The 15765-nt window shown below is 37.2% G+C and overlaps 1 protein-coding gene across 3 annotated transcripts in view; it reads right to left on the bottom strand.

Moving 5' to 3' along the window:
- grik4 (glutamate ionotropic receptor kainate type subunit 4) overlaps positions 1–15765 on the bottom strand; it is a 382616-nt gene that overhangs the window by 279745 nt on the left and 87106 nt on the right. For all 3 annotated transcript variants that reach the window (XM_023961354.1, XM_023961355.1, XM_023961356.1), the window contains exon 2: positions 4542–4722. The gene's annotated coding sequence lies outside the window, so the exon portion shown is untranslated. The remainder of the gene's footprint in view (positions 1–4541; positions 4723–15765) is intronic.

Here is a 15765-nt window from a genome sequence, read left to right as displayed (position 1 = left end):
CCGGGCGTGGTGTTGAACCTTTCCTGGGATGACTTTTTTTCCCTTTCCGACAGTGGTCAAAAGCGTGGGGGACCCTCAGATTCTCTAGAGCGGGTTAATAAAGACTCAATAGCAGTTCTGCCGGGGGGAGCCTTCTTTTATTATCGTTCTCCTTCCTCCGTAACACACAACATGAATGCGCGCCTACACTGCCCCTCTCACTACCTCCTGCGCTGCACGCGCTCTTCTCCTATCTCTTACACAAACACACGCGCGCACGGCCGCAGCACATAAACATCCCCATTCCACAACAGTGGGTACAGACGATCCTGGCTCCAATGCCTTCTTAGAATGAGAAAATTGTAATTGTGGTTGCTCCTTTGTGAAAAAAAATGTAATAATGCAAAAAGAGCTCCGCTGTTAGCAACACTGTTGTTGACATCCATTGTTAACGTTAGCTACTTCCACAAACAACAGTGACGTCGTTCCCCGTTGAGTACTCTTCTGCTGATGAGGGTCACTTCTGGGTCATTTCTTCACAAAAGTTCGCATTTAATTGGAAATTTGAACGGCCTTGCAAAAAATCTGAGTTTTTCAAAAAATCGGAATTGAGCATTAAGCCCTGCAGTGTGAATGTAGCCCTAGATGGGTGACTGCTAACGGGACCTTAACTTTTAACTTTTTATTAAGGTCATGAGAAATCAATATGGTTTATGGTGGTTTTTAATATTTTTAATGAAAAAAAATCCCGCTTCAGACCATCAGCTAAAGTAAATCATTATTTTTATACAAGAAAACATAGTCTTTATTACTCATAGAAGAACCGTGTTTGATCTTCTCATCTACTATAGTGTCAAAAAGGAGCATTTGTACAGAAATTGTACAAATGAAGTGATTGACAGTAATAATGGCTGCCAAAAAAAAGGAGAATGAAAAAAAGAACTCCTGTGTAAATGCTTTTTCATACAATACAGAACTTTTCTACTCAAATTGGTCATCTCTAAATTGCCAAGACAGTTAGATAAAGTTTTCTAAAGGCAAAAGTTCATTCAGCTTGTTTATTTTAACTCCTTTTAGAGGAAGACTGTAAAAGACTGATGATTTAATGGGTCCATTTTACAAGGATTGACAAAACCTTCCCAGCTAAAAAAAAAATCTCAATAAAGTTATCCCTTTTCACGCACACACTGCAGGATTATGGTTCAATAAACAACTTACGATAAAAACCTTTTTTTCTATTTTTTCTGATTTTTTCTTTTTTTACATTGTCTTGCTCACAGAAGGAGAGCAGTTTTTGATGCATGTTTGGATGTGTTTTTAATTTTATTTGTTTACCTTGTTTTTCATCAAGTCGCAGTCCTGTTTACCAGACTTTTTTGTTTGAGGGACAGCATTTAATGAAGGAAACCTAAAGAAGTTTCTTTCATCTGTATTACATCTATGTTTATCACCCTGCAATATGTTGTGCAAGTTTTTAAATGATGTAAGGAATCTTTCATCTTCACTTTTCTAAGACGTGCTTCATCTGTTTTCAAAACAAAAAAATAAAAAATAGAAACACAAAAAATGGCTTTCTTTAATTGATTTTAGCGATCTTCACAAAAACTGACTGGATTTTGAATTTGCCAGCTTACTATTTTTGTTGTCATGAGAGGCAGGCTGTTCTCCTCCCAAGTGAATTTGATGTTTTGTCCACAGAATTAATTTGGGTTTGATCTTGATCCAGGTGTGGTCTACACATCGGAACCACAATGGGCCAAACTTTCTCTTGAAACCCGACACACTGGTTTTACCCAGAGAAGCAGACAAGGCTGTCCGTTCTCACAACAGCTACGAACGGTAGGACTTACAACAACCCAAAACCACTTTTTTCTCAGCCTATTTTTCTCTAAGCAGTATAAGGGAGTCATGTTGTGAACACTTTCTTCCTTGAAGGATATAGAACCTGCTCTTGCACCCCAGTATTTCAGAATTAAGAAGCCTCTCAGATAAGGGGTGAAACGTCTTCCATATCAAAAGAGAAACTGACTTCTTTTTCAGCTACCACGTTGATGGAATGAAAAAATACACAGATGTTCACTGAAAGTTGTCCAATTATAATGCACAGTACCCAGCTGATTAGAAATGGACCACATGATGAAAAGTTGACCAGCGGGTTGGATGAACATAACCGTGAACATATTTTGGACTAAGGGCTTCATTTAATTCTTCCAATAAAAAATAAGTCAAGATACCAAAAATAAAAACAGTTATATTTCAAAGAAAACTTAAAAATGGACATTTAAGTGAAATATATATGAGATAAGTGTGACGCACGTCGACATTACAATCATATCGCTTTTATTTGACACAGCAGATATGATGAAAGCATGTATATCCTTGGATTATCGCCTGTGGCAAGGTAAGGCTGCTTTGATGTCCAATAGACAGGGCAATGGTGAGAGCCCGTTATTTCCAGGGTGGGAGCATCAGAGACACATACGGCAGTAGACAGTGACATCATGTTAGCCAGACCAATGGCAATTTGACTAATGTAAAGGCCGTGTCACACAGACATTTGGCGCATTTTCCACCTATGAAATTTCGGTCTTTCCTGATACATGCGTCATAAGTGTTTCTTGGGCTTGTAATTTGTCTATGTGCACAGATTTCCGTCAAAGGGTTTTGGCTGATTGGTCTTTACGTGAATTCAGTTTTGAGCTGTCCAAAATTTTTGGATGGTTGAGAATTACACAGTTTATGTGTATTTTAAGATTCAAGATTGAAAGGGTTTATTGTCATATGCACAGTAAGAAACAGGTTTCCCTGCAAAATGAAGTTCTTACTTTGCTGTCTGCTCCGAATGCCAAAAAAGTATACAGGAAACTAAAATTAACACAATAACACAAGATGTCGTTCAAATTCTAATTTTACGTTGCTTATTATGTAAATCATATGCAATTCTGTGTGATTTTTGCGAGATTTATACACAAATTTGTGACTTTCCACAACCGTTCCATGTATGTCTAACTGACTTTTCACACATGCACCATCGATGTATAACTTTTATATCACGTATACGGTGCATATTTCAAATTCAAATTATGTAATTGACACACAAATCACTAATGAGTTGCATACAGACAGCACAATAATCACACACGCTTCATGTTGATTTGAGTGTTCTTTGTGTGGTTTACTCCTACTTCTTCTGTGGTTTTAATGGTTTATTTGTGATAGATCTGTTAAAATTTCACTTAAAAACCACAACTTTTCTCACGTATGACCAATTTTTATCCATGCAATATGCGTAAAATGTACGTAGTGGCTGTAAAAGAAAACACACAAACAGTGCAAAACATTTCACTTCCACAATCAATCCTTCCAGACTCATTTAGCTGGGGATTGGTACACTTTTTTTTTCTTTTTTTTTAACTTGTCCTGTCCAACAGCTGGGCAAGCAGGTGAGAACTGAGGGCCTCTTGTGTTGGACATATTTTACTTTAACAACAGGGGTTATTAATCTTCAGACAAACCAAAGGTATGTCTGAATAAACCCCTTTTGTAATTGAGGCCAAACTTTATTAATTTCAATCATGTTTGAAAATCTTTGGTGTTGGACCGGACGGAAAAGGAAAGAAGGGAAGAAGAGAGAGGGATGTTAGAGAGGGGGATTGGTACACTTAGTATATATACAGCCTTGAGAATTTATTGTAATCCCAGCCTGTTCGGGGACTGCAAACATAGAAACTAATAGCTTTGCTAAAACATGGCACCTGTTAAACAACGTTTATTCTAGAGTGCATTTTCTCTCCTAACATATAACAACTAATGCCTTATTCACATTCACCTGTCTAGGGGTTGACCCCTAAGGTTCTATGAGTTTTTGGTTTGTCTAGGCTCGTGGAGGGTCACAGACAAGTGCAGCTGCATTTTAAAGGAAGCACAGATGTGTCTTGCAGTTCCCTTGTGGCTCTGATCTTGCACATTTTGTATAAGCCACCTGCATCCTCTGTACAGGTTTGCTTTTTTTTTGCCCAGATGTCTATGTTCTGTACAAGATTAAATCACATCGCCAGGGGTTTAAACAATTGAAGAGTGCAGAGTGCAACGAGTGACTGGGGAATGTTACATCTTGCTCGTACAGGAGGTTTGTTAGACAGTGCCGCAATACAGGAGCTGAACCAGAACTTACTACCAGTCGGGCTGTTGCACCTGGTTTACTGCTGCATAATACCTGGCTATGTTACCAAAGTTGCTGAATTTCCAGGTTTGAGCAGGTCACTATTTTTTCAACAGTTGATTAAAAACTGCACTCAATTACCATAGCAGGATGCTCAATTAGTGAAATCCAGATGTCTACATAATGTTGCAATAGCAGCATTTCTACCAACCTTTTTTTCCTTTTCTGCACACACAGAGCTGACAGACCTCCGTCCCCAATCTTACAGCAAACAGATGGCAGATGGACCTTTGCCTAAACTCTTTGTCAGTCATCCTTTTCTTTCTCTCTGTCTCACCAGCCACAGTGTCAATCAACACAGCAGAAAACAGCCCACTGATTCTGAAACATCCTCACCTACCTTTGATTTACAGCAGAGCGAGACTCTTCTTCATCCTGCAGCACAAAAGGCTGATGATCCAAGAAATTGTTGTAGCCACTTAGCTTCTTCTCATCTCACATGCACATATTGTGCAGGATATCACAAGAGTGTGCACACATGGACACACAGGATGGCTCTGATGGTGCTGCTGATGGTGACTCTAGGAGAGAAACAAGAGACAAAAATCTGAGTGGGAAAAAAAATCAAAACAAGTAGTGGCTTGTACCAAAATATTCATAAAATTGGAAACGTTTTCCCATTCTCTGACATGGTGCCGTTTATAATCCAGTATTGTAATTGGGTTCACAATGCATGAATTTAAAGAAAGCTACATTTTTTACTTTTAGTGAGGGAGGTTCAAGTTTTTTGCCTCCAAGGGTCAAAATGAAAATTTGCCAATGGAGCTGCAAGTACAATATTTTCAAACACAAACGAATTTAAATTCTACTTATTTCAATTGTTTTTCAATAGCATTATGAATACATTTGTTTCTATCACTGCAAATAACAAAAAAACTAATCAGTGTGGACAACAACAATAAAACCATCATCAGCAAACAGTAATTGTAGCCTCTAACTTGCAACCAAATGCAGCACAAAATGTTGACAAGAAATAATCTATGTTCAACAATGCAAGCTATCACTACTACACGTCTCTTTCACATCCATCCATCCATCTTCTTAACCCGCCATTTTCCTTTCGGTGTCACAGGGTTACCGGAACCCGTCCTGGCAACTGTTGGCCGAAGACGGGGTACACAAACACTCCCACACACACTCCCACATGCACACCTGGGGACACTTTCAAGTAATTAACCCATGAAGCATGTTTTTTTCTAACTGTGTGTGTGTGGGTGGGGGTGGGGGGTGGGGGGGGGGGCAGTGTCCCCAGAGAAAACCCACTCATGCACAAAGACAACATGCAAACTCCACACAGAAAGGTCCCAGCTGGGATTTGAACCAGGGCCTTTGCTTACACAAAGTACTTCAGTAATGAGAACAAATAAGCTAAAATTACTAGTTAATTACTAGTAAAATAAGAATGAAATAAGGGGGGGATGGCTGCCACCCCATCAGGGCAGTAACCTCCTGCACCTACACTACATACAGTATATTTTCTCACTTTACATTGTGCACTCACTTTTACATGTTTTCTTTTCAAACAAAACACAAAGAAAACACACTTTTGTTAGGTTTAAATATAAAATGTATAAACATATATTTTAAGCTTAATTTCAATGTACTTTCATTAGAGGTGAGTATTGCTGCTGCTGCTGCTGCTGGAGCCATCAAATGAGGCCTACCAGTTAGTAGAGGCATTATATTCAGCAGGCAGCTGATTGGACTAGACCATCGCACGGGGGAGAAGAAACTCTTGTTGTGTTGAACATTGCTTTACTTTAAATTCTATTTGATGTTCATTAGTTTTATTTTTTTGTGCTAATTTACCATAGAATGCACATTAATTTTGTTTGTTTGCTGTACTTTGTAGTTTGTCTTAGTCTTTTTCCGTTCCCCCTTGTTTATCTACTTGGTCTGATCAGCCACTATACATACCCCTTGTGTTTCCAATTAGTTTAAGTAAGTTTGTTTGTTCTGTTGGTTTTTTTTAATTTATAGCTTTAATTATTTTTGTTACTTTGACTTCTGTTAAGGGTCCATTTTGTCTATCCAGATGTTTTTTGAAAATAAATTTTAATATTTTCTATATCATTTTTGCCGTCCTTTCCTTTTACTGTTCAGTCCGAGACATAGGGGCTATAGTGTATACAGTATAAACATGAAAAACAAGATAAAGAAATAGAAAATTGTAATTACTTTATGCAAAATATTATTATTAAACAGTGAAACTGTAACTTTAAAAATACTTCAAACTTTGTAGAAAACACTATTAATTACTGATATGAAATAGCAGTTAAAACAGTCATTAATGCACAGGGGAGCAAAGGAAACAAAAACAGCACCAGTCAACAGCATGCATAGCAACATTACAGTCTGACTGCTGTCGGGAAAAAGGGCCTGTATTAACATTCTTTGCACTGAGGGTGCAGTGGTCTGTGGCTAAAAAGAGCTCCCCTACATTCCAACTGTCTAATACAGGGAGTGAGAGGGATTGCTCCATATCCTAGACAGCTTTGCTAACATCTTCTCTTTGCACAAGGTCACTGAATGCACAGGGCAGCACTAGGTCAGAGCTAGCCCCCTTTATCAGGTTGCCCAGCTTCTTCTTGTCCGTGTTTGTAATCCCACCACTCCAGGAGAGCAGAGCATAGATAGTAGCTATTGCAACTATGGTGTCATAGACAGTTCCAATAAGTGGCCTTCCACACACCAAAGAACCTCAGTGCGTGTGTATTTGCGCAGGTTAGTAAGAGGCTAGTGCTCGCACCTTACTGATGACTAGAGTGTGACATAAGGACACCGTATGACAGCATCACTCGTACGTCATAAGTGCATGTAACTTAGTATCCTCTCAAATACTTTACGATACACTTACTTCACGTATAGTCCTGTGTCTCATTTTAATGACATCCCTAGATGTAGCCATACGACCCTCATGGGAACTGCAAGACACACCTACACTCCCATTAAGATACATCCAGTCCTCTTTACTATTCTGCATGGGCCTAGACTACCCAAAAACCTGCAGCACCCATGCGGGTCAACCCCCCCTCACAGGGGCATGGAACAAAGGCTTTACATAGCACTCATATTGTATTTGTAGTGTAGTGTATTTGCACTCATATAAAAGAGTGTAGTGTTGTGTATTCTTATTGCAAGGACCTCAGTTAACCATTTCACATTTGGGTTGTCAAAGGGTTTTTTGAACTACCATAACTCTTCGACTGTTAGCACAATTAACTTCATTCCGACGGATGAAAGCAGCACGGAGAAAAGCAGCTTTGTAGTAATATGCAACACTTTACATTAAAAAATTGTTGCATATCAGCTGAGTTATGTAAATTGTGTAAAGACTTTAGTGTTAAAGGGTTAAGTTGTGTTTCGGGCATTGGCAAATCCTTTAGGGACATTCTATCTATAGAAGTGACCATATGTAATAGCTGGCTAAACATGTGGGCCAAATTTGAGCATTAGTAGAACCAAAAATAAAATAAAAATATGGTTTAAGGGTCAGTTTCTGATATAAAAGTATTTTAAAATCAGCAAGATTTTTGATAAAAACTGAAAGAGCAATTTATTGAAAATCACCTTTCAGGCTACCAAACTGCTTCTTCAGTCTTATATCCAAAGCTGGAGAGGAATTTATCCAACATCTAAAACTTCCAAATTAATGTAAACCGTAGCTTTATTGCAGACACTTTGTTGTACTGATGGTCATGTTTACTGTTTGTCCTTTACTCCGCCAAATACCCTCCCATATACTTGGCATATACAATACTGTTGTTTCACTTCCTTTTAAAAAAATGTCAAAATTTATTGGCATTTACAGCAGTTCAAAGCAGTAAGCACACAATATTTGAAGGCCCTATTCCTAGAAAAAAAAAGAAACTGAATGCCACTTACACAATGAACACTGACCTCAAGTCCTTGCAGTTTAAAGGCACCCACTCATCCAGTCAAAGGATTGGGACAACCTAATCACCATGAAACTCCAAAACGCTTGTCCCAGGTTACAAAAAAGTCAGAAATCTCTTTCTAAGCAATGTGGCGATGCTATAGCAGCATGTTGTTTTACTAAGTCTCGTTCATCTTTCAGCACATCCCTTCAGGGGTCACCAATGCAAATCAAGATTTTTAAGCTGCATGCCCTTCCTGATCCAAACCTGTATTTTATCTGGGCTGGGGACCAGCAGAGGGAGACCTGGGAAATGAACCCTGGTTTCCCACTGACCAGTCCTATACCCCTTAAAGTAAAATGTAATTTAAGAAATTAACACAAGGTTGTATTCTAGCAAAATGTTGTTCATCTACTTGTCTGTTATTTAAGATTTTAAAGATAATATAGATATTTTATAGCAGAAGCTCCATATAAAGTTAGATCAAATGATTCTTCCATCTTGAAGCAAAGTGGGGTAATGGATGAACTTTTGAAGTGCTGACATGTGCTATTTAAAGTTTTTGCTTGAAATGATATTAATGCTCAATGTTCCTTCAGCCTGGTCCAGCCTTCAGCTCATTTCCCCCGCTTTTTCCCTCCTCGTTTCCGTTCTTTGTCTCAGTTCCAGGCTGGTAGAGCAAACTAAAGGTAAAGAACCTACTTCCTATTAAACATCGCCCAAAGGACTAAAAACTCCACTACACTGCACAGCACAGTCTGACCATTAGAAACAGCAACGTTTGCATCATCAGCACAACCACTGAGACTAACAGGAAGCTTCTAGAGCAGTGGTCTCCAACCTGTTTTTCACACTATGGTCTAAATTAATGATAGATGATATTTTCCCAAACCGGTCGTCAAGGTGCAGTAGATAACGTAATATGATAATGTCACTTCTTCCCACTCCTTTTCAAACAATAAATCAAACTCTACTTGGCTTTAGTTAATAATCATATTTAATCAATCTTTTGTGAATTGTATTGTATCATTTCAAAACCTCTATGATAATAAGAAATTAAACAGGAATTTTCTTCTAACACTTACATTAATTTTTCTTAGTTTTTTTTAAATAAATGCATGTTCATAATTTTGGTAATGTGCGTGCGTGCGTGTGTGTGCGTGCGTGTGTGTGTGTGTGTGTGTGTGTATACATATATATAATGCATCCTTGATGCCAATAACTTTAATAACATTTTTTTTCCAACACCTGTTTTTCTAGCATGATAATTAGCAACAGCAGACTGGTATTTCATAAATGATCTATGATCTTGATTCTTAAGTAGTTTTATTTAGATATTGCATATAATTAAAATGAAAACAAATATTTGGACTTTAATGTGAGTTGCAATGGAAAAGTAGGTTTATGAACTTTGAAAAGTTGGAAAGTCATAACCATCTACATGCATAATAAAAGAAAATAGCTAATGTTATTGCATGATAATACAGTGCACAGTGTAATTTACTGAATCAATTGGTTTGGTCTGAAACAAAAGGCTTTAAAAGGGCTAAAGAAGTTCCACAATAGCTCTGGGCATAAATGACATAGCATAACAAAGGCTCAAAGTTAAATAGCCAAGCTGATTCTAAATCAGATCATTGGATCTGATTTGTTTTATACATTAAATGTGAGAAATGATCATTTTGATTAGTTAAATTAAAAAAAAAAAACTGAAATGTGATTTAATCTTAGGTTCCTAAATCTTTAAACAAACTGCCCCAAGGTGAGTATGTCACATTTAGCCCCATAATGACAGATATTTGATACAGGTAAATGGCAATAAAAGAAATTTTAACATTTCACACTTCAATGCCAAGTTTAAAATACATTTCGAAAAAAACCAACAACAAATGTTTTTTTTAACAAGTTATTTTTGTACATCTGAGTAAAACAAAGAAAGCCCTTCGGCAGGAATCACAGGGACATGACGTGTCAGCACTCAACCACAAAAAAGGCTCAAACTGCGATGACAAGTTGGTCGAGAGAGCCGACATCATCAGTCAGATTATTTGACAGGGTAAATCTTGTGCCGCGGCTATTGAAGTTGAACTTTTTTCATCCTTTTCCCCTGAAATACCCTACAAAAGTAAAAAAAAAAAAAAAAATAATTCAGAGCATGAGGTCAGCCCATTGAAAGCACTTAACATAATTCCAAAACGCGATTTGTTACAGAGAAACGTGTACTGCCCTTGGAGAGATCCAATATGTATAAAGGATTGCTGTTTGGAATTTATTGCCCTTGAGTAAAAAGACACAAAATTTAAGGGGTTTAAAGCTGTGTTGAAACAACAATTTCACGACTTTGAGGAATACTTAGGACTTCACTTGTATTAGTTGGAATTGTCGAATTAAAATTTCAATAAATAGTTTGACACAAGTGGTCTTTTTAAAAATTGTTTAGTTTCAGCTTACTATGTCTTTCTATTACTTTTCATGTGTGGAAAACATTTTATACATATAAAGTACTGTTATTGTAAAACCGACCCAAAGGTTAATAGGGATCCACAGCTTAAAATCAAATTTGAATAAATTCAAAGTGAAAAGCATCCATTAGCCTAAAACATAATGTACACTTTACCTACCGCATTTTCAGCATTTTAGGGTTCACTGGATTATAAGGCGCACGGTTTATGAAAGATCTATTTTTAAATGTATGTCATAAGGTGCACTGAACTATAAGGCACTTTAAGGCACATTCACAGTAATCCTAGAACTTGGTTGTGACACTCTGTTAGTGTATTCACAATACCTGTATCTTCGAACACTGTTCATAACATGTCAAAAACAGACTGATATGACTAAAAAGATTTACTGTAATGACACTAACTCCCAACCTTATTAACAACATGTAAAAAAAAACACTTTCCAACACAGCCACACATTAGCCCTGTTAGTGTATTTGCAATAATCTTCAACCTTATTCTCAACTTGAAAAAAAAAAAAAACAGACTGACAGAGCTGTGTGTACATCTCAAAATTGCTTCAACATCAGTTAACACAACCAGAATAAATGCATAAATAAAGTGCTCCAGATTATAAAGTACACTGGTGTTTTTAAAGAAATAAATTAAGGTTTTTATGTGTGCTTATAGTGCAGAAAATGCAGTCCCTGACAAAAGTCTTGTCGCTTATCCATTTTGTAGTAACAAAAGCGTATAACCTCACTTTTAATGAATCCATTGGTTTTAGAAATGTCTCATATGAAAGCTAAAACCCTCCCAAATTATGTTCAATATACTAAAACAAAATTGCTTCACTGAAGAAAGATTGATCATTTAATGAACACAGAAAGGTCACATTTTGGCAAGACAAGTTTTGTCGCCTACAGAGAGTAATGGGAAAATGTAACAAATAATTTACTTCAAAAACAAAAATATGTTGCATAACATCAGTGAATTAGGTAGTGCTACTGTGAGATCCATATTTAATATCTTGTATGACTTCCATTAGCTTGAAAGACAGCATCCATGCGGTTTGACAATGATTCATACAATTTATCGATGAAGTCATCAGGAATAGCAAAGAAAGCAGTACATGGCTCCCAGAGTTCATCAAGATTCTTTGGTTTTGTCTTCCATGCTTCCTCTTTCATTCTACCCATCCCAGACATGCTCAATGATGTTCATGTCTGGTGACTGGGCTGGCCAATCCTGGAGCACCTTGATCTTCTTCGCCTTGAGGAACTTTGATGTAGAGATGGAAGTATGCGATGGAGCACCATCCTGCTGCAGAATTTGACCCCTTTTATGGTTGGGAATGTAAGAGGTAGCTAATACTTCTTGATATATTAGGCTATTGATATTGCCTTCCACCCTGCAAATGTTTCGCACACCCCCATACTGGATGTAACCCCAGACCATGATTTTTCCGCCACCAAACTTAACTGTTTTCTGGGTGAATCTTGGGTCCATGCGGGCTCCAGTTGGTCTCCTGCAATATTTGCGGCGGCTGTGATTTAATTCAACTGAAGACTCATCTAAGAAATCCACCTTCCTTCCATCCTTTTAGCAGGCTGTGGGCCTTGGCAAATGCCACACGTTTTTTCAATTGCCTTTTGTTTAGTGCTGGTTTTTGGGCACTGATTCGACCATGGAAGCCATTTTAAGAACTGTTCTGGTTGACACAGGAACTTGAGGTGACCAGGCCTGGTGGAGCTCTGCTGCAGTGGAAAAGGGGCTGTCCTTGGATTTTCGAACCAACAAACGGTCCTCCCGAGCAGTTGTCTTGCGGGGTCTGCCAGACCTGGGCTTGTCAAAAACATCTCCAGTCTCTTCAAATCTTTTTCTTATTCTTTGTACTTGACGCTGAGACACATGGAAGGTGTCAGCCACCTCAGCAGTGGATCTGGTCTTCAGCCTCTTGATAATCAACGCTTTGGTCTCAGGGTGAATCTTACGCATGTTGTCAGAGGTCAAGTTGCAGTTGATGTGAAGGCCTGGTGTGCTGGGGTTCTTTTTATAAACACCCACTAATTGATTGATCAGTAATTGATCACAGGTGATGCTGTAATCTAGGATTGGGTGCATGACAAGGCGACAAAACTTTTGTCTTGCCAAAATGTGACGTTTTTGTGTTCATTAAATGATCAATCTTTCTTCAGTGAAGCAATTTTATTTTAGTATATTGAACATAATTTGGGAGGGTTTTAGCTTTCATATGCGACATTTCTAAAACCAATGGATTCATTAAAAGTGAGGTTATACGCTTTTGTTTCTACAAAATGGATAAGCGACAAGAATTTTGTCAGGGACTGTACATTAAAATATGTGCTTTAGCAAGAGAATTTATACACACATACAGTAAAGGCCATGTCACAAAGACACTACAAACATTTTGAGGATTTTCCACTTATAAAATTCAGTCTTTCGTAATACATGTTTGATTTACGTGTTTCAAAAGTGTTTCTTGGTTTTGTCATTTGTAGATGTGCACCGATGTCCTTTAAAGGTTTCAGCCGACAGGCCATTTTAATAATTTGGTTTGGAGCTGTTAAAAATTAAGCAGTTTATGTGCATTTTAAATAGATTATACGCAATTATTATGTAAATCTTACGCGCTTGTGCATGGGTTTTGCAAGATGCATACGCAAATTTGTGGCTTTCTTGACTGTTTGTCTACATTTGTCTATGGAATTTTCATACATGCACCACCGATGTTATGTTAAAATGTTATATACCAGTAGATAAAAGTTGATTTGTAGTTACCTGTTTTATGTTTAAATTATTTATTTTGAAGGAAGGAATAATGGTATATACATATCATATACTTGAATAAAAGCTAATTTTTTACATTAGTTATTTATTATGTCCATATTTTTTAGCATAATAAATTAAATAAAGCAGCAAAACAATCTAAAGAGCCATTTGGGAGCCAAAAGAGCAAGTTCTTTTTAGTTAGCCGATTCAAAAGAGCGGAATTCCCATCACTAGTACGTAGTGGCTGTATGACACGGCCTTAAGATTAAGCAAATAAGGATTTGATGCTTATATTTTTTAATTTGCACATTGATGTTCAAATATAACTAAAGAAGATAAAAGAAATAATAACAGTAAATTTGACTGTGATTTTATGATTTTGTGTTAGGAAACCACCTCTGCTTTAGTATGGTTCATATAACTTAATCTCTGCTAGAAATTTCATGGTCAAATTGTTGGAAACATCACTTCAGCTGTGCAGGTCAAAGAGCACATCAATCACTGTTAGAGCACAGAGCGTAACAAAGTTGCCAAAGCTGTTCTTGGCCTCAAGAACTCCATGTTTTTTCATTGTGAGGAATCAGAAATTCTTCTTCTTAAACACAGTAAGTTGAAGATGAAATTTCAAAGTGTTTTGTAGTGTCTTTTTTAATTATTTTTTCACTTCAGATTAAATCAGACCTACGTTTAGGCTCTTAAGATTTTACTGAAGATCTCAACAATTTTATAGGGTGCTTTTTATGCAAGAAAATGCAGTGAAAAAAAGCATGCATGTAACTTCTAAAATTGTGTAAAATCTGACCACATTAACATCTGATATAGCCTGCAAAGAAACCAAGCTGCAGAGGCATTCGACATTAATATTATCCTCTCTGCTCAAAAATTGTACCTTATATTTTCGTTGATAATGCTAGGTCTGGTTAAATTGTGGCTCAAAACGTTGTGCCAATAACAGACATGTTTCCACCTGATGGCACTTAAACATAATAAAATTTAATACAACGCAGGCAGACTAAATTATTACAGAATTAAATAATAAACCTCCACAAATACAGTTAGGAATATTAAAGTGACCTAAAGTCCAACAGAATTGTTGTTCAAGGAGGAGGAAAGTTTCAACCACTCAAAAATAGAAGGAAGCAAAGCCCACACACCTGTACATGCAGTAATGACAGTAATAGGTGATGAAGACAGTTTTTTTCTTTTTTTCTTAATGATGTTATTGGCTGCGGTGACTTTGATCTCAAAGTAGAGATGAGGCACAAAAGCTCTGAAAAGAGGTGGAAAAACCTGCATTAAAGGGCCACGGGTCATACACTGCTCCCTGCCACAAGCAGGAGAAATAGTCTGTGCACAATTCGCATAGCCAGTCAGTTGGCTAATTGTTTGTGACCAAAACAAAAGTATATCACCCTTAATTGCTGGCCTGAGAGGTGAGGCAAATGCAAACCTTTTTAGAATGACTTCCTATTTTGTTGCTAGTTTTCCTTGTTGGTTTGAATAGGAAGAGCTAAAAATAATCCCAGTTTCCTCTATGCAATTGGCTTCGTTTTGGAGAGTGACAGAGGTCTGGATCACAGTTGCAGCTTTGCAAGAGGGATAAATGCAGTTAAAAAGTAACTGGAATTGTGTCACCGCCTGCATTTCCTGTCTAAAGACCCCAGATTTCTGCAGAAATGCTTGCATTTGGCATGGAGAAAGAAAACCCAACAGCTCAGTAAAACAGTGTCTTTTCTTCCCCTAGCCTTGCATGCTGCATCTTCTATTGATTCTCATTTTTTGAGCATTAAAATCAGATTAAATTGTGGCCACATTTACTTTCCTTACCTTTGGTCTGTTATTTTACAATATTGTATTGAAAGTGAATGTACATTTTTATCATCATATATAATTTGTTACAAAAATATATATGTCAGTAATAAAAAATAATCAGAAATATTCTCTCGTTGATTGTACAAATGTCTAAGAAAGAAATACATTCTTGTTAAAATCCTTTTGGAGTGAATAGTCATTGATTTATAAATACCTTATATTATTTTCAGAGTTGCAATAACACATGTCACAGAAATTCATGTTTTATTTGAAAATCGGTGCCGCATTGATGGAGTAAGAGAGCAGAATAGATTTTCCTGTTTTACCTTGGCATGGCCATCAATCCCACTTGTGATCTGGAGGATAAACCAAAGGGTATAAACTGAGCTGCTAGAAGCTGCTTGAAGCCAAGGCAAGCAAAAAGAGAGTTCCATATTAACCTGCTTATTTTATCAACCTTTCACCCTCATATATGAGCACTAAATGCAATAAATGAAAAGCAAAAACAAACAAAAATAATTTAACTCAGGAGCTATTCAAGAGCTGCTAAAGCATTTACATCTTTGCATTTTACAAGCCAACCAAAGCTCCAAAAAGGTTTTTCACCTTAGTCACAAAGGACAAGATTAGATGTCAACAT

Source organism: Oryzias latipes, chromosome 13 (genome assembly GCF_002234675.1).
Source record: "Oryzias latipes chromosome 13, ASM223467v1".
Taxonomy (NCBI): Eukaryota; Metazoa; Chordata; class Actinopteri; order Beloniformes; family Adrianichthyidae; genus Oryzias; species Oryzias latipes.
The sequence above is the reverse complement of the archived record's forward strand: the minus strand, read 5'-3'. Positions and strand labels throughout refer to the sequence as shown.